This window comes from Canis aureus, chromosome 4 (genome assembly GCF_053574225.1).
Source record: "Canis aureus isolate CA01 chromosome 4, VMU_Caureus_v.1.0, whole genome shotgun sequence".
NCBI classification, from domain to species: domain Eukaryota; kingdom Metazoa; phylum Chordata; class Mammalia; order Carnivora; family Canidae; genus Canis; species Canis aureus.
Window position 1 is genome coordinate 84,356,475 of NC_135614.1, and position 25,565 is coordinate 84,382,039.

The 25,565-nt window shown below is 35.6% G+C and overlaps 1 protein-coding gene across 2 annotated transcripts in view; it reads left to right on the forward strand.

Annotated features, from left to right (window-relative positions):
• The window catches only part of CDH12 (cadherin 12), a 966,147-nt gene that overhangs the window by 315,246 nt on the left and 625,336 nt on the right, over positions 1–25,565 (forward strand). For both annotated transcript variants that reach the window (XM_077896365.1, XM_077896364.1), the window contains exon 2: positions 19,612–19,691. The gene's annotated coding sequence lies outside the window, so the exon portion shown is untranslated. The remainder of the gene's footprint in view (positions 1–19,611; positions 19,692–25,565) is intronic.

A 25,565-nucleotide genomic window follows, 5' to 3' on the forward strand; every position in this document is an offset into this window, starting at 1 on the left:
GGTTTGTGTCATAAACCACTCTAATTTGAAGACCTGAGTTGCAACCATATAGCCTTCTCTATCCCGACTGACTCTAGAGCAGTGCTCCCTTTCTAGGACACCTATTTATTCAATACCCTTAGTCCAATGTGAAGCCAAAGGAATTATCGTTTTATGTTCTCAACTAAAAACCTCATAATAATCAACAAATAAATGTGTATATATAATATGCTTATCACATGTTTACATTTCTATAGTGAATAAATATAGTTTTGGTGCTTAATCATTTTCAAATATGGCAGAGGATATTAGATGATGGGATAATTGTCATAAGAGATGCACAAGGTAGTGACTCCCAAAGGAAAGGGGTGGTGTCTTGCTGAGGAATTAAATGAAAGCAATCACGGGGGAACTAGTATTTGAGATGACTCTGGAAGAATAGGTAAAATTTTTCAACCCTAGAAATTGTACATTAAGTATACACTTCAGGTATTAGAAATAGTGAGAACACATTTTAGAAGTGGGATGGAATGCTTCAGTCTGGCTGGAGAATGATGAGTCAGTCTGATTCAAGTACAGAGAATAAGAAATCGGATATGTCATCCAGGGCCATACTGGACAAGCATGGGTGTTGGAACGGGAAGATAATATCTCTTTTATTTTTAAAAATATTTTATTTATTCACTTGCAAGAGAGGGAGAGCGCAAGCCAGAAGGAGGGGCAGAGGGCAGGGAGCCCCAGTCTGGGCTGGATCCCAGGACCCTGGGATGATGACCTGAGCCGAAGGCAGATGCGTAACTGGTAGAGACACCCAGGTGCCCGGAACAGAATAGTTCATTAAATGGGCTTAAAAGCCATGAACAATGTTTGAGGAAAAGAGAATTACATGATGAGAAACCTGAAAAATATTATCTGCTACTGCTAATAGGGCTTAAATTTTTAAGCTGGTGAGAGAAAAGGTTAACAAGGTCAGTAATGGAGTGGAGAAGCTCGACGATTGAAAACAGCAGCACAGGATAAGAAAGAGAACATTGAATACAAATTATATTGCACGGGTAGTACATGCAAGGTTGGATATCTGGGAAAATAACTATGAAAAAGAAAGAAAAGACTTAAAAAAAAAGAAAGAAAGAAAAAGAAAAGGCCAACAAAGGAAAAGAAAAAGAAAGGGAGGGAAGGAGGAAGGAAGGACTCTGAAATCGGAGCCATAGATGACTAAGAAAGATTAAGAAAGATTGGTTTTCATCGTGGGACTACATGGACTGGGTTTGTTTTAGGCCGGATTGCATTTAAGCGGTTGGTGATATATTTATGGAGAGATGTCAGACAGCCTGCTAAAAATGGAAGACAGAGAATCTGGAGCCTATAGAGCGTATATAGCTGTAGAATCTGCATAGAATAACATTTGAATACATGAAAGTAGATGAAATTCCCATGGAGAGGACTATGAGGAGAGAACAAATGTGACATAAAATCAGCACCGCCACTTGGATAGAGAAAGCAGAAATTAAAAGAAGGCTGTCCCTGAAGAGGTCCAGGGAAAGAACAAACTGAAGGAAAACCCAAGAAAGTATCTCCAAATCAAGAGAGATTAACAACATGAGTTGCCACCAAGAGATCCAGAAACCTAGTGCTAAGTCCAGGTGGGGGTTGGGCTAGTTTCCCCAGAATGGTTGGAACCCTTGAGAGGTCAGTTTCAGCAGACCCAGGGGGGGCCGAAGCTAGAGCTTCGGGGACGTGGTGTAGGAGGGGGTGGCACAGATGCTCAAGAACGGAGACCATTTTTTTTTCAAGAGGTTTTGTCGTGAAATAGATGGGGAGCAATTGGAAATAATGTGAGAGATGGAAGGATTAAGATCAGGCCAGAAGAAGCCGGGGCATGTTTGTAGGCCGAGGATTGGAAGCAGCCGTGTGAAAGAAACAAAATCATAGCTGAAGACAGACTTTGGCAGTAGTGGGAAAAGAGGGAAGCGAGAAGGTTGCACAGGCTGGTTCAGGGAAGTAGGGGAGGATTATTTTGCAGGGAAAAACAAAAGAAAAGAATGAACTACTTCTAAGTTATTTGGAGTAAGAAGAAGTGAAGTTATAGGACCTCCCATAAAATGGTCTTAGAGTCTAGTGAATAGAAAACAGGTTCATTGCTGAGTCTAATGAAGGTGTGGAGAAAATCTGAGTTTTTGGAGGAAAGTGGAAATGCAATATAGAGAAAGCTGGTCAGGGATCACTGAAATTTGCAGTGACTGCAAATAGCAAGTCACAACCCCCAGCAAAGCTTAATCAGACCAGACCCAGAGTGAACAATACACACAGTTGAGTAATATTTTTAAAAAGGTGGTGGTGGTGGGGGTTGAATCAGGCAGGTTTGGAAATGATATCTGATGCTTTGATTTAATTTGCCGTGGGCGTGACCTTGGTCAGTCTACATATTCATGCTGAGCGTCAGACTCCAAATCTGTATTCTGGGGACAATACTTCTTCCTATTTGTGGTGTTGTTTTTGTATCACTTCGGTAGAGTGTATAACTCTAGCGCTCATCTCATATTTAGTTGCCTTCAAGTGGTGACTGTCTGACCCCAGTTCCAAACCAATGGCTCTCCTCCTGTGAAAGCTCTTGTCTTAGGCAGTTGCTACCAGGAGTCATTTGTGAAATGTCATCCTTTCCTGATTCACTTAAGGAGACACCGTGCTCATTGTTGTTCACTGTGACTCAGACCATACTGGACTCTGATGTATTTAAGCCCTTGTCACCAATTTGGTTGTGTCTTCTGGACTTAGACATGGATTAACGCATCATGAAAATGAGTCTCAGGTTTGACAGGAAACACATTTTGGGAGACCTCAAATTTCCTTTAGTTTAGGAGTCCGTAAATCTATGACCTGCAGCTCCAATCTGGCTGGCTATCTCTTTTTGTGGAGAAAATGTCAAATATGCAGTACAGCCACGTTCAGTCAAGTATTGCTTTTTTTTTTTTTTTTTTTAATTTTTTTAACAGTCAAGTATTGTTGATGGCTGCTTTTATTTTTTATTTTTTTAATTTATTTATTTATTTATTTATTTATTTATTTATGATAGTCACACAGAGAGAGAGAGAGAGAGGCAGAGACACAGGCAGAGGGAGAAGCAGGCTCCATGCACCGGGAACCCGATGTGGGATTCGATCCCGGGTCTCCGGGATCGCGCCCTGGGCCAAAGGCAGGCGCCAAACCGCTGCGCCACCCAGGGATCCCGATGGCTGCTTTTACACTGCAGTGGCTGAACGGAGCGGTTGCAACAGAGACCTACTGCAAATGTTGACCTATTGAATGTCTAGCTCTTTAGAAAAAAAGTTGGCTGACCCCATTCTAGGTCATAAACTAATATTGCTAGCAAAATACTGCCTAGCTATCCTAGGTCACCATTGCCATAATTAGCATTTGTATTTATTCATGAACAATCTCTGTCACTTTATAGGGTGGTAGATAATGCATGGATTAGGGTCTTCATTCTTCTGGAAGTTGAATAAGGGTACATAATACATTTGCTTTCTGTATTGTTGACGAAAGACCTGACCGTACATACGGGCGCCAAAATTTTAATATTGTTCCTATTTACTTTTTTACTTATCACATTCAAAGAAAAAAATGTTAAGCGTTATATGCACACACTTCAGAGCTGCTAAGGGACTAGCAAAAAAGATTAGTTTTAAAAATGCAATTAATATACATTACTAAGAAAAAATATCATTAAATATTCATATAATAAAATATTCATGTCTATCAGTTATTTCTGCTTCCCCCATTCAATTGCCCATTAAGTTGTAAACACAGATAAAGTTCAAAATTCTAATTGATAAAGGCGGGAACAAAATACTTCCTGTAGGGATTTTTCTTTTTAATGAGCTCTGTGTTACTAGAAGCATATTAGGGACATGACACAAGCTACCCCCTTTCCTCCTCCCATCTCCTCCGGATAAAGAACTATTTGTTAAAAAGAATATGCTCTGGTAAGAAAGAGAAGGGATAAAGAAAGCAAGCTTTATTGCTTGTCTTACAAATAATGTAACAGAGCAAAGGCATCTAAAAGGTAGATAGCAGCATTGCACAATGAATAATTAACCCAAACCAAGGGCGAAGTATTTATGTGTACCTATAATAAAACAAATGATGGTCCTTTTAATCTAGTTCATGTCTAGCTACCAGATATTTCATTATATTATATGTCTTAGTCACACATGCAGTTATCTACAAATGACTACATGGTCTTTCTAAAACAGGAAGTCCCTTTTGCTAAATACTAGGATCACGGAAGGGCTATGTGTTCCTTCCACGTGAATTGACATCATTAATTAAAACCCTTATGTATTGAGCTCCTACACACCTTTGTACACAGTGTCCTTTATCTCATGCTCCAATAAATATGACTCCATATTTCTTTTTTTTAAGATTTTTAAAATTTATTTATTCATGAACGACACACAGAGAGAGGCAGAGAGATAAACAGAGGGAGAAGAAAGCTTCCTGCAGGGAACATAATGCAGGACTTGATCCCGGGACCCTGGGATCATGACCTGACCCAAAGGCAGACGCTCAGCCACTAGCTACCTAGGGGCCCCTCCATATTTCTTTCAATGCTTTAAGCCAGTTTGGATTAGTGAGACCATACGACTGTGTTATCCATACATGTATGCATGTGATGATATGTACATTGGTCTTAATGGCCCCTCCATAATTTTTCTTAGAGTTAGTTGGATCTAACTTATTTCATGGATTCCTTATAATGGATGTCCTTACGTATAACGAAGACTTTGGAAGAGCAAAACCTATTTCATTGCAAAAAGCCACATGTATATTTATCCATACCTGTCCACGTGTGGAAATATAATGTCCCAATCTGCATCGAGGACATGTCAAGTTTCCATTATATTTATGCAAATCTAATTTAGATAAATACAAAGAAATTATTATTTGTAATTAAGTGAATGATAAATATTATCTTTATTCATGTTGTGTTTTTGTTTTTCTCTTGAGCTAGTTCTGGCTGGGATTGCAAAGCCCCTCATTCAGGGGCTTGCTTAGGAGCTCTTCTAAATAATCTGTAGACAGACTCCTATTTCTGCTCCTAAATCTCACAGCAAAAATGTAATTTAATTTCCTTTTGTTACAGCTCTTTTTCAGCACAGAAGGTAAATTCTAACAAAGTATGATTTTTATATTTCTTAATTCAGAAAAGAAAAATAACGCATGCCTATCATTGTATAAGCACAGATATACTACCTCTATAATGTATGGTGTGTGCTATATTCCAGAGCTGTAATTTACAAATAAAAAAATATATATATGTATTATAATATAGATATATGTATATACGGCATTTAAACCTCACCACAACTCCATCAACTAGATAGTACATCCATTTTATTTGCAGTAAAACGGTGATTCCATGAAACATTAGACGCTGTGCCTTGAGGCATTCTATCATCTTGGCTCCAAAGTTGACAATTACCATAGATTGACAGAGTTAATTAAAAGTGAATATGGATACAGGGAAGTCTATAAGTTGGAAATGAATGTTGGTAACATGAGAAAATCCCACTGTATATCTTCAGTGTTCCTACTAACGTAAAAACTGACATTATCTGGAAAAAAAAAATGGTAATGAAGAGATAGATATTTAAAAGAAAACACAAATAGGTTTAATGGAGCAGTACAACACTTGGCCCTGCCCTCAGCCTGTGCCTTGTGGGACCCTCCTCCAGTGCTTCTTCCAACTCTGATAGTATGTCAGGACAGGGCACAACAGATCCTGTCCCACACATGTCCCTGCCGTTCAAGTGTCTACCTCAAAATCTTTTGTCTCCCTCTAGTGACATGGCATAGCTGGTACTGGCAAAGCCATCTTGGCAGAGTGTGCCCCTGGAAGTTGGCAAGGTCACCCTACGCTAGGCAAGGTCCAGGCCTCATGGCAGGCAGTCCTCCAGGGTTGACTGAGCCTGTCTCCCCAAAGGCTTCTGAAGACCAATGCTCAGTAATCACAATGGTATTCATTTTCTCTCTTGCTTCCAATCAGTGTGATGACTCATGTTACTCAGGGTTCGTCTTGTGCTGTGTTGGACAAGGGACAACAATTCCCTGTGCCCATGAGATCGCTGTTTTTGTTCTGCTATAGTCCCTGCCTATCCTCCCATCTCATGACAGGCTGAGGAGTCAGGGGTGAGGCCAACACTGTAAAATAAAAGATCATATTCTAGAAATTCAAGGATTATGGACTACCAATCCAAGAAAAGGCATGGTTGGAATGTGTCCTGTTCTGCATTTGTGCCATAAAATTCCAAGCAGCAAATTTAACATATCCAGAAAAAAAAAAAAAAAAAAAAAAACTTTAACATTTCTTCCACCTACTCTAGAAAAAGTTGCATTCATGGTTTTCATTATCAAAGTACAGACACAAACAAGTTTTGAAAGAGTCACTGAAAGCCAACATTCGTGGACAATACAATGGGTAGTAATGACATAACGTTTATTAAGGAAGTAGTATTAGGAAACTGCACAGGCAAGATCAGCATAGTTTCAACACAAATGGACTCCCAGGCGCCATGGTGAGTGATAATGCTGCTGCTACTGCTGCCCTGTTGTGGCAGAAAGTGTGCAATGAACCAATAAATGGTGCATTTGAGTAAAGGACACAGAGGTGGTTCTTGGATGTGAAAACGGAGAAATAGTGCTTGGACACTGGGGATCACATGCACTGTTGTGGGAATAAATACAGCGGTATCTCTTTTCTAGTCTTATTTTCAATCTTTATCAATAAATCACTGTACCTCACAGAAGCCCAAAGATTTAGCAGGATGGCTTTTAATCAAAGTGTTTGTATAGACAGAGGCCCGTGAAAATACCTGCCTGGACCCTGCACACCTTAGTGGTAACTGCAAGGAGTTGGTGTAGGGAATGATCATGAAAGCTGATGAAAGATGCAAGGACGCATGGAGGGCCCAGCTGAGGTTGGAGGCCAAGAATTGGGAGTGACATTGGTCTATAAAATCATGACCCAGGGATCCCTGGGTGGCGCAGTGGTTTAGCGCCTGCCTTTGGCCCAGGGCGCGATCCTGGAGACCCGGGATCGAATCCCACGTCGGGCTCCCAGTGCATGGAGCCTGCTTCTCCCTCTGCCTGTGTCTCTGCTTTTCTCTCTGTGTGACTATCATAACTAAATTAAAAAAAAATAAAAAAATAAATCATGACCCAAATGTTTGGTTGTTGAAACAGGAAAGAATCATTTTTGCTTAGTTTCTAGTAAAATGAAAGTGAGAAACAAAGGGCAAGGAGAGAAAGAGAGAGAGTAGAGCCAAGGATCATTAACTTCTACATGTGGTATCATGACTGTATGGGGGTGGGGGCTTAAATAGAAAAAGTAATGGTCTAGTGTCCTTCACAATTTATGGCAGCAGACGCACACCCTATTTTGATGTGGCTTTGCTGGTCACCACTGTAATGTTTCAGCAGGTTATTTTATTTTAAAACCATCCCCAAAGGAGGTTTGTTCCCCAGATCTCATTGACCTCTACACATTTGACTACGTTGATACCTTCCTTCTGAAACTCCTCTCATTTTTTATTTTCTTGAAAATTCATGTTTATCCTCCAAGATTTACTTTAAATTTTTAATTATTTGTGAAAAACCTAATTCTCTTTGCTGTTTCAGTTAATTTCTGCAACTCTTTGTCTCCATAGAACCTCTGTTACGGGACTTGCAATATTTTATTTCCAACATTTGCCAATTTATCAGTTTTATCTTCAATGTTGCACATTTCCTCAGGTCAGAAATTATATCTAATTTATTTTCCTATTTGGTATCTATTCTATTATCAACACTTTGCTAAATGAATAATAGAATAAATACTGGAAATAAAGCTTGGAAAACAAAAAATGACCTACTCTGTCTCTTTTTCCCTTTCCTTTTCTCTGGCCTTTTCTTCTTATATAACAGAGAAAAACAAGAAGGGTGGTATTGTACTGTCCAGTTCAATAAGCATTTAATATTTGATTCTATATATGCACTTTGAAGGACAACATAACTTCCAGAAACACATATGCACAAAACACAAGAGATATATTAACTTGAGATAAAAATTCAAATTACCATTTTGAATAAATACATTTATACTGACATTAGGAAACTTAAGATTTTGAGACGTAGAAGTAATAAGAACTAGAAACTCTAAATCTTTTTTGTTCTTTTTTTTTTAGATTAAAAATTAATTTAGACAGCACACACACATGTGTGCACACGTGATCTAGGAGTAGGGAGAGGGACAAGCGGACTCCTTGCTGAGCTGGGAGCCAAATGTGGGGCTCAGTCTTATGACCCTGAGATCATGACCTGAGCCAAAAGCAAGAGTTGACTTAACTTATTTGACTGAGCCACCCAGACACCCCAAGAGATTTTTGTTCTTTAAATGAAATAGCAGAATGCCTATGTCCTGGGATTCTAATATTACTAATTTATTGTTAGAAAAAAAGGTTGCAAAAATTCTAGCTTTAACAAGTGTCCTAATATGTAAGTTATAAAATATAGATTCGATATCAGGAATTTAATGGAGTTTAATAAGCTCATTAGTCCTGTGGTTAATTTTATAGTTTTAAATAAATTTAATTTTAATAATATGATTTCCTTCCACATGTGGAGGCTCTAAATTATTTGCTTTAACAAAAGTTTTCTGTAGTTTCTTGGCTAATACTGTTAACTTCATTTTGGAATTGATATTTTAAACTCCCTATGAGCATAGGATTTTCAGGTGAGTAAAATGTGACTCTGCTATCAGAATGATAAATAAAAGTACAGAATTTGCATTTTATAAAGATGAAAAGTTTTTAAGTGTGAGAAAGCAAAACTTTAAATATAATACTATTTAAATAAACGTTAAGGAAAAATATTTTTTTTTCATTAAGGGTATTTAAACATTATTTGTAATTATAAATATTAATACCAATTTTCAAGCAATCTTAAATATTTTTAAAAATCTAAATACATCTTCTTATATTTTAAAAATATTTCCTTATTTTTGGGGGGGAAGGGGCTGAGGGAGAGGGAGAAAATCTCAAGCAGACCCCTACTGAGCACAGAACCTGAGGTAGAGCTGGATTCCAGGACCCTGAGATCATGACCTGAGCCCAAATCAAGAGTCAGAGGCTCAACTGACTGAACCATCCACCAGCCCCTAAATGCATTTTATTTAGAAAATATAAAATATTTAAAAAGTATATTATATTTAGTGGTTTTATCTTTCATTTATTAGTTTGCTAGAACTAATACTCTTTTAAAGATGCACATTATATTCCTTTACTAATATGTAACCTTACTATGGGTATTTTAAAAACCTTAGAAAAAGGTGAAGATACACATAATTCAGTGATGGAAGGAACATCATTTTTGTATGTATAGAATTGTTCTCATCTTCTTTCTAGTATTTTTTTGTCCATTTATTTTTTTAACACCTTTCTGATGATTCCATTTCTGTATTTATATCTTGTTGTCCCTTTACTTATTTTCTAGTTGATGTAATGAATATACCATATTTCAATTTTGTTAGCATTCCCTTATGTGTTTGTAATTACAAATGTAGAGTTCTCTGATTACCAGAAATTAGAGTACAGCAATTAACTTCTTAATAAAAATGAAAAATAAAATGCTTAATTTTCATAATTTATTTTACTAACTCCTAGACTTTTTTTGATGTAATAGAACCATTATGTCTCTTCTTCAAAAACAGCAAATCGTGGGTGCCTGCGTGGCTTAGCATCTGCCTTGGGCTCAGGTCATAGTCCCGGGGTCATGGGATCAAATCTTACCTCAGGCTCCCTGCTCAGTGTCTGCTTCTTCCTCTCCTTTTGTTCCTCCCTGAAATCATGCTCTTTCTCTCTCAAATAAATAACATATTTTTTTTAAAAGCAAATAAAATTTATATTACATATCTGTATTTAGAATCATTCATACTTATTTCCCTGTCTTTGATTTTTTTTTCCTTTTTTGTATAATTGTTTATGCCTAAGAGTCACTATTTTGGGTCAACTGATATTCATCTGTTCATGGCAGGATAGTGACAAATTATTATATAGGTGGCCTGGACCGATTTATATTTCTGCCAATACTATAGGAATGTTCAAATAGTTCCGCATCTTCTCAGCACTGGTAATTTTTGTAAGTTTTATTTTTGCCAGCTTAGTTGTCAGTTGCATCTTACTATGGCCTTAATGTATTTGATCTCTTTACTAGTAGGTTTGGGTATCATTAAATAGATTTTAAAAGTCCATTTATATTACTGTTTTTTTCTTAAATATGTTTATGAGTTGCAACTAATTTAAAAGAGAGTGTATTTTTCTAGTTGTATTTGAGAGTTACTTTATATAATCGGAGTAATGATCATTTGTCATATCTATGACAAATATTGTTTCTCAAACTGTGCCATGTCTTTTTATCTTATTACATCTCTTGGTGAACAAATAATTTTAACTGTGTTAAAGAACTTTATTAGCCTGTCTTTGTATGGGTAGAATGTTTTAGTACATTTCTAATAATTTCCTATCCCAAGTTAATAAATACATTTTGTTTTGTCAAAAATTTTATACTACTTATTGAAAAGTCTGTGATTCCCTACTAGTTTTTCAATTTTTTTTTTCTGTATATCAGGTGTTCACATATGGGCATGTGTGTATGTGTGTGTTCTCATCTGTTTCATCATTTTTTTCCCATAATTCATATGACTGTTGTAAGCCATATAAGCCTTAGTCTTGCATAGGACAAAACCATGTGCTAGTTAATGTGTGAACTATTCTCACCTTTATATTATTTAGTATCACTTTTACAACTTTGGTGAAAAACCTTATTTCTTTTGCCCAGAATTATTTGAATTGATAGACTCTTGATACTGATTCAGTAAGGAAGGTGTCTCTCTACATGTATTTAGTTCTTATTTAACAGTTATCAGTCAAGTGTGACAATTACATCAGAGAAGATTTCAAAAGACAAATTGAGGCATATTAAAAATTTTAGGATTTTATTGGAGCAAAAATTGCTTCAAATTTGGTACCACCAAACCAGAAGTCTGGGACTTCTGGAACAATCTGTCAACAAGAGGTAAGGGAGAGACTTCTAACAGAGAAAGTGCAGAGGCCAAAAAAAGGACATTACCTGATTGGTAATAGCTCAAAGCCTCGTTGGCTCTTGGTGATTGGTTGTCCTTGGGTTCAATTTCTTAACCTTGAGGCATTTATAGGCTTCATTTTTGGTTTGCTCAGGGAGGCCGCCATGGCATTTGAGCCCCATCAGTCTAATGACCTCCTTGTTTAACTGGACAAAGGTATTACACCTTTTTTGTTAAATATATTTCTAGCTATTTAATGAATATTTATAAGATAAATGCTTTTTAAATTGCACTTTTTAAATCTTGTTGCAGGTCGAATGGAATGCAGTTATCTAAATAAACATCGTTTGGAAACTTTCCTAAAATATTTTATTAGTTGTGATTTTTCAATGGATGGTTTGATGAATGAAACTTTGAGCTTCTAGTGTAAAATGCAGACTGGCCTCCAAAAACTTTTAGTGTTCTACTTTTATGATCCTGTCTCTGCTGTTTCTTGTTCTTATCTTTTTATCTTATTGAAATATATAGAGCATCTATTATGTTGTGTGATTTTAGACCAGAACCCATTATATTTGTTATAATTCAACTTTCAAGTTTTCTTTGTGGTGGAGGTTGTGAAGTCTTTTCTGCAGGGATTTGTTGTCATCTGGAAGGTGTTATATAGCCCATTCCACTTTAAATCCAAGTTTTGATGTAAAGATTGATTTTGAACCAAATAATGTAAATGAATTCTCCAAATTCAAATGAGAGCTGCCTTCAACCACACATCCTCAGAGCAGACTTGTAGTGTTTTTTTTTCTTCTTTTGATTTGTTGTTGTTGTTGTTGTTTTAAATCTCCAGAACAAAGATAAAGCTGCTTTGTTTCCTCCTTTAAGAAAGCCATTTTTTTCCCCCTGAGTGATAGCCTTCCTGGACTCCAGTTTTCTGCTTTTTTTTTTTTAATTTGCCACTAACTCTGCCAATACAGAGCCTTCATTCACAGAACACTTGGGCTGCCAGCTTCTTGGATTCTTAATTAATCTCTTGTCTACAATATTCACTTACCTCCCTGTACTTGTCTGCCAGCTTGGCTCCTCACTGTCGACTCTTCTTTTATTTTTTTTCAGGTTCATCCACTCATTGAAAAATGTGTTTGTTTCTGTGTGTATTATCATCTTGTTTTGGCTTAGTTTTTTACTAACATGTTTGTCTATTACAGTAAAATTTCTATTCCTCCATTTTATGGGAAATCATTAATATTATTTTAAATGTTATGATACTATCAGTTACCCTAATTCGGACAAACCTATTTTTATACTATTCTAGTCTTTTAATGATTTATCTTTTTGTGTGTGTGTCTTATTTGGCCTATTAGTCTCTTTGAATGTATTGAGTGAAATACTCTTGTCATTTTAAAACGTTTCTTCCTTCATTTCTTTAGCACATTGGTTTTCTTTACATGTTCTGCATTTTAAGTACTCTATTCTTAAGTATTACTCATTCTTTCTCAGAACTTCTAATGTATTTTGAACACAGAGACCTTAAATCAAGCCAAATATACATTGCAAAAGTCAGTATGTTGCTCTTTGAAACATGGGTGATGCTTCAGTGGTCCATGATCTGAAGTTAGAAATCTGGGGACTATGATATTCATTGTCATATTTATTATTCAGTGGGTGTGGGTCAACACCAAGGTCCTGAGAGAGTGCCTATAAGGAAAAACCTCTTTTTTATCCCCCTGCATAAGTAACCAATCTTACACATCTGTTTTTCTATTTAATTGGGCCTCCTTTGCGAGTAATAACTGTATCAGGAGAGAACTTGACCACCTGCAGATGTTCCATTGGTTTGGCTGTGGTTTATTGGTGGACCTCACAGTGTGGTTGCTTCGAAAGTTCTGGAAACAAAGCCTTTAAATAATTTCTAAGTACAGCGTTCCACAGAGGCGCCTCGGTTTTTAAGTCTTTTAATTTGTGAGATATTAGTGGGATTTTATCAGAGCACTCTACCTGTTTTTCATTATAACATTTTTGGCAGAGATAATTACTACAGGAATCTCAAGCTTATTTGTGAAATAGACACATCTCATATTTTGGCAGAGATTTGTCTCTGATCCCTTTCATTACTATCCAGCATTATATAGGTTTTACTTCTTTTTAAATATTTTTTTCATTTTGGGAATGCTATTGGAAATAAGACATATGTTTATGTCCAACTTGCAATCTTTGCAGTGAGTCCTGTCACCTGATAAAAGGTAACTACTAGTCCTCAGCTGATGTTAGTCCTAGGTTTTCTTACCTTAGTTGAAATGACCTCATGAATTGTGCTCTTTCAAACTTACTTGCTTTGAATACTGCCTGGGGTCTTGTTGAAGCACTTACACCACCTGTTTTTTTCACACTTCCCTCCATTTATGGTTTTCTGGTGTCATTTATTTTCATTGCTGTACATCTTGACCACTACCCTGCAATGAAGCAGGTTAGCTGCTAATAAGAGGATTTATCTTTATGGCAGAAGCAGCTAAAAGAACACACAAAAAATATCTGATCCTTAGATATAGCCTTTTTACCAATAAAATGGGTATCTGGTCTTATTGCTTTGTCACCTAAGAGCCTTTACTAAGTATAATTCTCCTGAATCCAGTGTCATCCTCTTTTATGAAAGTGCATGGCACTGGCCCACCATGTTTTCAAATATTTATGTACTCATAACTCATCTTAGTAATACTAATCTGTTTTGTGATTGTTTCTCCTAAGTTAGGTATATTATTCTTTTATTTTTTTTTAATTTTTATTTTATTTTATTTTATTTATTTTTTTTCTTTTTTTAGGTATATTATTCTTAATCATGATTACAATATAATAAAAAAAACACTTTATTTGCCTTATCCAGCATCATACATACTCAACATACAACATAAATCCCTTGCATGCAATTATATGCACACATGCACGTACAAACCAAAAATACTGAAAATGTTTTCCAATAAATTGTAAGTACAAATATTTTTATGAATTTAATCACTGAAATGAACACAATAATTCAAATATATAAAGTAATTAGTTATATTTGCATTTGTTATGAATCAGGTGGTTTCAAACATGCCGATTACTTTGGGAATTTGAACAAAGTTACAGTAAACATTCTTGTGCCTTTCTCTTTGCACATATGTGCAAGGCTTCATCTAGCATGGTTATAAGGAGTGAAATTGCTGGGGCAGGGGTTGCTTGCATTTTCAACTTTACTAGATACTGCCACATGGTTTTTCAAAGTGGTTGTAACAATGTTCACTTCCAACACTCCACATCCTTGCTAATTATTGATCATATCAAGCATTTTATATAATTAAAAGCTATTTTTGCCAATCTAATTGAAGATGGAACAGTATGTCATTGTTATTTTAATTCGCATTTCCCCCATAATAGCTGATGGAATCCCTTTTTGGTACTCTTTTTGGAAGTCTTGTTTTCCTTTCTGTAAATAGTTGGCTTATAATTTCAATATTTTTGACTACTGAAATTCTTATATAATCTATACTTGAAACTTAGTTTCATAAATTGCAAATATCTCCCTGGAATCACATAGCTTCCTTTTGTTTGTGAAATTTAATTTTGAATACATTAATCTTAAGTAAAATTTGTCATTATTTTGCTTTGTGCTTTTAACATCTTTGTTTCAAGAAAGCTTTTTGATTCCTATTTCATAAAAATATGTTCTATATTTTCTTTTATAATCTTAAGCTTTTATTTCCCTATACTGAAAGTTATTTTTGGGTATGATCTGATAAAGGAAACAATTTTGCTTTCTTCTTTTAACTCTGAAAACTTTAAATATATTATATATCTCTTCCAAAGTGTTCTATTATTTCCAGTTCTTAAAAAACAAATTTTCCATTCCATTGCTTCTGGTGATGTTCATTCATGTGTTTTGCTTTCATTTACTATTTTTTCCCTGCGATGGGAGTCCCGTGCCTTCGATTATGAAAGAATACTTTAAAGACATTTTTGTGTTTGCTCAGCTGAGACTCTGATGCTGTCACCAGTGCCATAATAATTTGGGTTGGAGTCCCCATATTGTACATGTGTGTGAATCTGGACCTCCTATACACACACAGACTATGCTAACCCTATGATTTCTCCATGATGACCTCTTTCTGTGATCCTCGGTGAGAGCTAGTATTTGTGCAGCTTCACAGAACTGATGTGCAGAAGGGTTTCTCATTCCCATCCCATAGACGGGACAACCCTCCTTACATTTACCCATTGCATGCAAGTGTCTTGTTCCTAGTTCCTTTAGTTCATATGGCAGCAGTGCATGTGCCCTTAACAGAACTGGGAATTGAAACCTCACTGAAGCCATCATGCTTTTATTTATCTTGGATAATTTCGAACTCCTCAGCTCCTACTTCTCTTACTTGATTGCCAGTTCCTTTTTTTCTGTCAGGTTTCCTTAAAAGTTGACCTGGCATGAGCTATTTTGTAACAAGTATAATAACTTCTAAATGCAGTATGTATTAGAATTTACAAGGTGTTCCTTTTAAAATTTGTCTACAGGTTTACTTAATTAAGATTTTTCTAAAGATCATGGAGCTATAATTCAGAAACTTCAGTCCTGTAGTAGTATTCAACGAAGCATAGCATAATGGTAGATTGGCAATGGTCCTAGTCTACCAGGAAGAGGAATGATCAATTATTTAAGTTACAATATAAGTAATATCCATCCCTCAAAGCAAGTTAAAATTATGCCTGTGTTATATTGTCTTAAACCGTATCTTAAAACACTCTCTCATTGTGTTTGATTATATTTCTAATACTATCAGGGCTACACACATTGTGTTATGTGAAATCGACTCATGAAAAAAGTATTTTGTTCTAGTAATGTTCTCTCCTCTATGGAAGGAGATAGGAAGGTGGTCTGTGGTAGGCTGAAAAATAGCCTCACAAAATATAGCCATATCCTGATTCATGAAACCTATGAATTTTACCTTTTAAGGCAATAAAGGGTCTTTGTGAATGTGATTAAAAAGATCTTGAGATGGGAAGGTTATCCTTGGATGATTTAGGTGAGCCCAAAATGCAATTACATACAGATCTTCCTGAGCAACATTTTAACGAACCCATTACAAGTTGAAAATATCATAAGTCAAAAATGCATTTACAACTCCTAACCTACAGAACATCACAGATTAGTCTGGCCTCCCTTAAACACACTCAAAACATTTCAATTAGCCTACAGTTGGGCAAAATCCTCCAACACCAAGTCTATTTGATAATAAACTGTTGAGTATCTCATGTAACTTACTGAATAGTGTCCTGAAAGTGAAAAACAGAAATGGTGGTGTGGGTGCAGAATGATTTCCAGTGTATCACTTGTTTACCCTCATGATGGGATTGTTGACTGGGACCTGCACTTGCTGCTGTCACCCAGCATCATGAGATGATCCTACACATCTTGCTACTCCAAGGAAAGGTCAAAATTCGGGATTCAAAATTAGGTTTCAACTAAATGTGTATCACTTTCATACCATCATAAAGTCAAAAAATCTTAAGTTGAACTGTCCTCAGTTGGAGACTAACTATAGCTATAAGCACAGGGAGTTTTAACACACAACTGAGGGGAAGCAATGTGAATGAGGAAAGAAAGATTTGAAGATGCCAGCCTTGAGGATTGGGAGGGTGGCCACAAGGCACAAACCGTGCTGGCAGTCACAAGAAATTAGAAGAGATGAGGAAAGAATTCTGCTCGAGGTCCTCTGGTGGAAAAAGAGTCCCACTCTCCCCTTGATTTCAGTTTTCTGACCTCTAAAATTGTGAAAGAATAAATTTCTGTTGCTTTAAACTAATACGTTTGTGGCCATTTCTTGTCACATCCACAGGGAATTGATACAGATTTTGGAATTTTTTAACCAACATTTCTAATATAATTTAAAGGTTTGGGATGGCTTAGAATTTCTTTCTTTCTTTAATGGTTTTTAATCTTAAGGATTTTGTCTGAGAGGTAAAACTGCTGTTAGTTACCAGATCTTTCAGTCTGCTCAGGCTGTCATAACAAATTACCATAGACTGGAGGGCTGAAAAAGAAAACCTCTATCTCTCATAATCCTACAGATTGGGAACTCCCAGATCAAGATGCTGGCAGTTCCTGGATTCTGAGAGCCCTCCTTCTGGTTTGCAAATAGCCGTTTTCTCCACATGGCAGAGAGCAGGGAGGCAAGCTCTCTCCTGTTTCCTCTTATAAGGGCACTAATCCTTTTACTTTCCAAAGCTTCACCTCCAGATACCACCATATTGGGGATTATGACTGTAACATGTGAATTTCAGGGAACATAAACATATGGTTCATAACACTATAAAAACAGAAGCATTACAAGAGTTGATTTTTACTTCCAGAAAACAACCCATATGGATTACCAGTCTAGCCTATTGTTATATTTTCCAGTCAATTTTTGTGATAAAAGTAATAAATGCCTTTAAGTATTACAATTACAGTTTAGTTACAATGTTTATGATTACAGTTTAGTTACAACATTTAATATGCAGATATTGATTTTAGCTGTGTTATAAATTCATTAAACATAAAAATTCTCAGGTAAAATTAATTTAACTCAGATGCTTAAAAAATTTAATTATATGGGGCACCTCGGTGGCTCAGTTGGTTAAGCATCTGACTCTTGATCTCAGCTCAGGTCTTGAGCTCAGCGTCTTGAGTTTGAGCTCCATGTTGGGCTCCATGCTGGGTGTGGAGCCTACTTAAAAACAAACCAACCAACAAATAAAAAACAATGAGCTTTTTGGGAGCATCAGGCCAGCTTAGTTGAAAGAGCATGCAACTCTTGATCTCAGACTTATGAGTTTGAGCCCCACGTCTGGTGTAGAGATTATTTAAATAAACAAATACTTTGAAAAAACATATGCAACATAGGCATAGTAATAGTATCTACTATTAGAAGAAAATATATTAGTTTTTATTAAATAATATATGTTTCTATATGCACCTTTTTTTTGTATTAGTGTATGACGCTTGACTAAAAATTCAGGCAGCTATGGTTGTGTGCACACGGCAATGAAGACTGTTTTTTAAAGTATGATGAACGTCAGTAAGAATAAGTGATAATACATATCCATGGAGTGTCAAAGATTCTCAGAATCAGACACCAGAAAAAAAAAAAAAAAAAAAGAATCAGACACCAGAGATGTATTTTCTAATTTGTATGGGCATCTTTCTTTGAGGCACTCCTTATATATTACCGAGATAGGAACATTTCCAGCAGAAATATAAGGTGCATTTTCAATATTATAGTAAGACCTAAGACACTATTTATTTGAAATATATTATGTGATTAGAGTCAGAGATATCAGTATAAAATAGTGGTTTCCATAAGAGAAACTTTTATGGATAGATATGTATACATGCCAACAGAAATACATATATTTCCCAGGTCAGCCCACAGAAAAGGGTTAGAAGCAATGGCGCCCCCATAGCAACAGGCACACTTAGTGCCTAGACAATGGTTTCTAAACCATTCACCAGTCCAAGAAACCAGGATCCCTGAAAATATTGCTGAGTCTAGGGCTGAGGCAAGAAATACATAAGATTAGCATGAATTTGCTCCAAGTGTCAGAATATAAGGAACTGCTCAATAAACATATTTGTATGGAATGTCAAAAGGTCACAAAACCAAGTGAAAGAGTTCAAAAAGGCCAAAGCTGGAACCAAAATAATCGGTGTACAAAATAAATATCCATGAATTCATACTGATGTAGACAGATTTCTGAATGAATTAATGACTGATTGAATATACAAACAAGCAAACAAATTGGGTGAACAGAAAAATCTTTCTTGCAGAAGAATTCCAAATAAATCTTGAAAATATTTCCCACTCCAGGAGGTGGAACTTCATTCCCTACCCCTGAGCGTGGACCGTGTTTGTTGACTTGCTTCCAAAGGCACACTATGGAAGGAAGACCAGAAATCAGGCTGGTGTCGTGCATCCTCAATGTGAAGTTATGAGAACGACACTACCTGTATGGTCCTCCTCCAAAAACCAGCTTAAGGAGAATAATTAGGACCATCCATCCCCCTGGTCCAGTCATGAGAATATCAGGCAGATTCTAGTTAAGAGACATTCTGTGAATGTCTGATCATTACTCTTCAAAACTCTCAAGATCATCAAAAACGAGGAAAATCTTAAAAAAACATCATCTTCCAGAATAGGCTGAGGGGACGTAAAGGCTAAATTCACTATGATATGTGGAACAGAAAAACGGAGAAAAAGGGAGAAAAGGGAGAAAAACTCATGAGTCAGAATAACGTATCAGTGTTGGTTCATTTGAGTCTGTATATCGCAACATATCACAAGTTACGATAATTAAATCATTGTAATGTAAATGCTAACAATAGAAAAAATGGATATGGGGCTTATGAGAACTCTGACCAGTCTGTGCAACTTTTAAAGTATATCTGAGGTATTCTAAAATAAATGTATATTATTAAAATTTTTTTGACATTACAACTTTATGTATCTTTGTTTTCCCAGCTCTGTCTGACTCTGGGAATACAGTCTATTTGGAACTCAGTAAAATGCTGGAGTTTTAAAGGATGCCAGCCTTTTCAAAGGTAGGTGACATTTAACTACTGTTAACTTATGTGTTGCTGCGTCTTAATAATTCAAAATTCAAATTCTTTTAAAAACATTTACTTTTAAAAATATTTTATGAGAAATCAAAATATTCAAACATTTATATGCTTATAGACAGTTGACATGAACCTGACATGACCATCAAACTTAAGTAGGCATTTTTTTTAAGCAAGAGTTCTATATATTTAAGCTTCTTCACTGAATTTTTCTCACACCGTTTCAATTTACATGCAGATTTGAGAAGACCTAGTGGCTATGTGCCTCCTTAAGAACAGAAATTGATTTTCTCCTTTTATATTTTTATGACACATTGCCTACTCCCTCATAATTAGTGGATATTACTTTTGTTCAATTGGACATGTCTCATTTCAAAGGCAAACTTTAGATGAAGCTCTAACACAGGAAACAAAGAGACACTGTCTCAAATTTTCTTGTCTTTATTAATATTAATATGGCAGGCTAGCTCAGTTGTTTCTTGGGCAGGTGAATTGTAGGCTGCTTTTCCTTTGCTGATGGCAGGAAACTGAACTCTGAGATTTAGACACTTAGAGTTAACCTTCTCGAGATGGTAATTAAAGCACTGCCTTGACACTCCCTGCTTGGTAATTGCAGCATCTGTTCTTAGGCTCTAGTCAAAATAAGCTTCCCATTCTCACTTCTCAATCAGTGATCAATTAAGATTAACCACTGATATAATAGCTCAGAAAGAAAAGGTTAAAGAGATAAGGCAAATGTAATTAAACTAGTGTGGCTTTATGGATCTTGCTGTGATATTTATTCAACTCTCTCTGCATATTCACATTTAATAAATGAGAAACTAAACCGTTTCCTTTTGTTTTTTAGCTTTTCTTTGATGAGACCTATTTATTCAAAAATTATTACAGTTTAATCTAGTTTTATAACATAATCAATTAATTTCAAGTATCAGATTTGAGTAAAATCCATACGAATTTTAGATACAATTTTTCAAGAGTAATAATTTGAAATGGAATCAACCATTTGATATCAAATACTAATTCCTTTTGCCATCTATCTTACTTTTCAATTTGTTTTCATCAATATGCAGAATTTCCATATGGAAAACATCTTACTTTTACCTTGTAAAATTTTCACATTTATATAGAAAATTTGGATACTTTTGAAATCTCTGATCTCGGATAATTTTGGAGTGGGGATTTCATTCCAGATCTCATGCTCAAATTGGTAGTATAAGAGAGCCTCCTAGTTCAGAATTAATTCCAGTAACCAGCAAAACCGATTCCCGTTTTGTCTTTTTCACAAAACCATGATTTCAGCGACCTAAATATTATCTATGATACAAGTATGAGTAATCAAAAATTAATACCACATCATACTAATTATTAATGCAGGAGTTTACGTCTTTTTCTTTGAAGCATTAAAATGTCCAGAGATCCAACTAAAAAAGAAGCACACTCTTCTCAAATGTCCTTTGGTTCTCTCTGTGCTATCACCAAAGTTAAAAGGAACATATAGGAATTCGATCATCATTTTATATAAGAATAGTTTAAATATAGAAACTTGAGAAAGGATAACTTTAAAGTAATTAGAATCTTCACTTGTTTTCAATGAGGCAAGAATTCAAATGAATGCAGAAGGCATTTGTAGAGAATGACTTGAAATTGCTTTCCTTTTAATGTGAGGGTTTTCGTGAACTTCAGGTAAGAAAATAGACCTGAAAGTAATCGCAATGAAATGATATCCAAGAGAGTGGATAGATAGAGTGGTAGGTATCCAAGAACATTGAAGATATAGGTTTCCAGCCCAACAAACTTAGTATTATAATATTTGTCTTTCATTAATTCAATTTTGAATAGAGTAATGCTCTGGGGCCTGTTTAAAATCCTACCATCTCCTTGCATAAATACACTTTTTGAACAATCAAAGAATAAGCAATCAATTTCTCTTCCAGAATTTCATAAAGTTTAGTGTTTGTCCTACTTGTCATTTACACTCATAATTACTTAACAAGTAATTAGATTAACTTACTACAAATCATCTGAAAATGAAAGACAAGATAAAGGAAATGATTCTTTTTTCATATGGCCAGCCCATACTTTGATTACTTAATAATTTTGTGTTCCAATATGAAAAATGTTGTGGTTGCAGAGAAGTTTGGATGAGATTTCTTTGTATGTTATGCTTGAAAGAGGAGGGAAAATGCAGAAATGATGCATTTGAACTGGACTTTAAAGCTAAGTGGCTACAAGTACGTCAGGAAAGGAGGATAGAGGTACATAAGGCATGAAGGTGTAGAACAGTTCATGTGTGGTGACTTTTAAGCCATGTGGACAGTTAGGAAATGCAGTGTATATCAAGTGTAAGCACAGTTGGTAGATAAATCTAGAAGAGTAGATACAACAAATGAACCTTGAAGAAAGTTTAAAAACTTATCTGGGCTGTGAGGTTTGTTAGGATATATGGAGCTATGTTTGTTGTTGCTACTTATTTTTGAGTGTGGAGAAACAACATGATCAGGGTGTGTGTGTAAATGTGTGTATTTAAGAAAATAATTGCTGGCAATGCATTAAGGGATTATATAAATGTATATTTATATATATATATATATATATATATATATATATATATATATATATATATTTGCCAGATCTTTAGGAAGTACCAATATCATCTTACTTGTGTCTAGACTCTATATTTTCTTAGACAATTACTTGTATGTAATCAATATTCAAAAGGCATTTGTTTATTTAGAGATATATTTAGTTTAGTGTAGAAACTAAATCAGATCCTTCAAGATTCCTTTAATACTTCATTTCATGATGCCAAGGGAAAAAGGAAAGTTTTGGAAATGAATACGGAGACTGACACAGAGGTAAACAAATATGAGATCTGTCTTAAAAAAAAAAAAAAAGTCTTTAGGGCATTGGTATGAATATCAGGTCTTGACACCAAGGAACCATGCCTCTCAGCAGTGATGAAGTGAAAAGGAAACTGATGAAAACACAGAGGGAGCAACAGATCTGCTCAGCCAGGAGTGGATTTGAGCATTTCTGGTTTTAGTGCTCACAACATCCTGCTGAGTTGACAATAGGGTTCAAAAAATGAATTGCAGAGCCATCTGTTTAAAAAAGAAATGTACTTTGTAAGGCATTACTAGAAATCATTTTGTAAATTTTGTTAGTGAGGTTTTCCCCTGATGGGTTATTGTTTGCACTGCAATTAGCACATTTGAAAAAAAAAAAAAAAAGGTGCTGGGATATTTCTAATTTGGGGGAACTGTCAAAGGCTAGTCATTTGAGACATGCCTGTAAGGATTTCACAATGGACTTGTCATTAGGAATTATGAGTCGTCATCTGCACAAAATAATAAGCAGAGAAAATAAAGGAAAATACTGAGGAAGTTGACTATTTCTTCTTAGACTCTGCTTGACTTCTTATTCAGGAGAAAGAATTGTTCCAATTACTCATGATTGCTGCAAGTTTCCAGGATTATTAAAACAGGTTTACTACAAGCGATCACAGTAGAAGAAAAACAAAATCTAAAGAGGTACTTCGATCTTCCACAAATTTTCCTGTACATAATTTTTTTTTTTTAAATTTCTTTGTCAGTATTTGGTTCAAAGAACCATAGGCCACAAGATGCTCTTAAAATCTTGCACCCTCCAAGACTGAAAGGTCGCTTAACATGTGTCTTTATTGCACGGCACATATCTTTAGTTAATTTTAAAGGTCACTTTCCTTCTGTGAACCTGAAGGTGGAGTTCCTTAACTAAAAAAGAAAGATATAAATACACTGAAAGGTTTTTCTGTTTTGTTTTGTCTTCTAGCTTGAAAGTAATCCTGTTTATATGTCATGCTGCTTTGATGTGTGACAGGTCCTAATCCAGGTTGTGGTCCTATCATTCAGGTTAGCTTAAAATTTCTTTAGGACGTAAGCAAGTAAAACTGTACATGGTCTTTGTTCTAAAAAAAAAAAAAAAAAAAAAAAAAAAAAAAAAAAAATTCCTGCAGGAGAGATGAAGAGAATGCTTGGTTCTGGTCTATGGGACAACAATCCATAATTTACTTTGCAGATGTCTGTGTAATTTAAGCAGCAGGGGGAACAACCACACAGTTGTAGCTGCTCTGGGGAAAGGATGCCAGGAGGCTCATAAATCATGGTAAGGATTAAAAGCAATGAGTATTCATCTTCTTAGCCTCGTAAAGGCAGTATTGGAAAGCCAAGGGTTAGAACGTACAGAGCCTGGAATCTTCGTGCAGGGATAAAAGGTGTCAAAGTTTTTCAGGCTTTTCTCAATTAACACTGACCTGCCATTTGCAAGTCAGCAGAACATAATTTTAAAGCTGGTTTTAAAAAAGCCTCCTCTCCGGAGAGAAAATGAGTGGGCGAAATCAGAGAGGGTGACAAAGCATGAGGGACTCCTAACTGGGAAACGAACAAGGGGTAGTGGAAAGGGAGGTGGGCAGGGGGATGGGGTGACTGGGTGACAGGCACTGAGGGGGGCACTTGACAGGATGGGCCTTGGGTGTTATACTATATGTTGGCAAATCGAACTTCAATAAAATATATATGCAAAAATATAAAAGGGATAAAAATAAATGAAAATAATTTAAAAATTAAAAAATAAAATAAAAAGATAAAAAGCCTCCTTTCTTTCCGCATTTCAAAATAAGTGATCAGATGTATTTCTAGGGCGGATGAAAAATGGAGTCAAATTGTAAAGAAAGGCCAATCATCTTCTTAGATTAAAACATGTTTCGTTTTGGACGGTATCTGGAAAGTGACCTTAAAATAGCTCATCTGAAAAGACTTTATCATTTAGCTAAACATTTTTGATGTGAAATGTCATGAGGAAATTCTAACTTCACAATAGTCAAATGAAGGAGATATAGACAGCTGGGTGTCTTCTATAACATTTAGTAAACAAATGGCCTGTTACTAATTGTTTATATTTGAAGAATTATTCTAATCAAGGGTCTTTGGATGCAAATGAGTGAGTTGTCCACAGTGACAAGTTTCATTGTTTGTTGTTGTTGTTGAAGATAAACACTTTAATCGAATGTTAAAGCTTTTGAAAAATACCAATTTGCTAATTTTTTCAGTATTGTTTTAAATCAGTTCATGATATAGCCGAACTTGGCAATTTTATAAAAACACAAGTAAAGAGCAGAGAATAACAAAATTGCTTATTCGAGGATAATTATGAGCTTATTAAGGAGACACAAATAGACTCCAGTTTCTGATTCCCTAGTTCAATATCAAATATCCCTTGGCAAGGATTTATTTTTTTATCGTAGCCGATACTTAATTATCTATTTCAGTTAAGAGGAGCGATGGTGTGAGTAATCCAGAGTGGCCTATAATTAAAAATATATATTTGGCATTGAAACATATTTTGTGTCTTGATTTGAACATGATTTCATCTGACATTTTAGAAAGTCTTAACTGCCCTTCTTTGAAAACAACCAGAGTAACATAGCAGACATTTGAATTTGGGCTACTTCTGCACCGAATGTAACCTGTTCTGCACCCCGTGATGGGGACAAATAACCTTTCTTGCCGTTTGGCAGACACTACGATGCTACTCCAGTTTCCTTCCAATACCTTTTTAGCTACACGTTCCCTTCCTCTGGAAGGGTGATCCAGGACCATGTGTTTCCAGACAAGCTTGTACAATGATTTTTTTTGAGTCAAACAGCTTTGTTGTATTGTGTGCCGGTGCATTTGGTTGTTGCTTGATCTATTTTGGGACCACACCACCCTGCATATTCCATTAACAGTTTAAGAGAAGGAGGGTACAGAACTTGGGGACTCAGTGAGGCTTCTTTGCCTTATATCCAGTATCACTGGTATTGATGTTTTTTTATTTGGT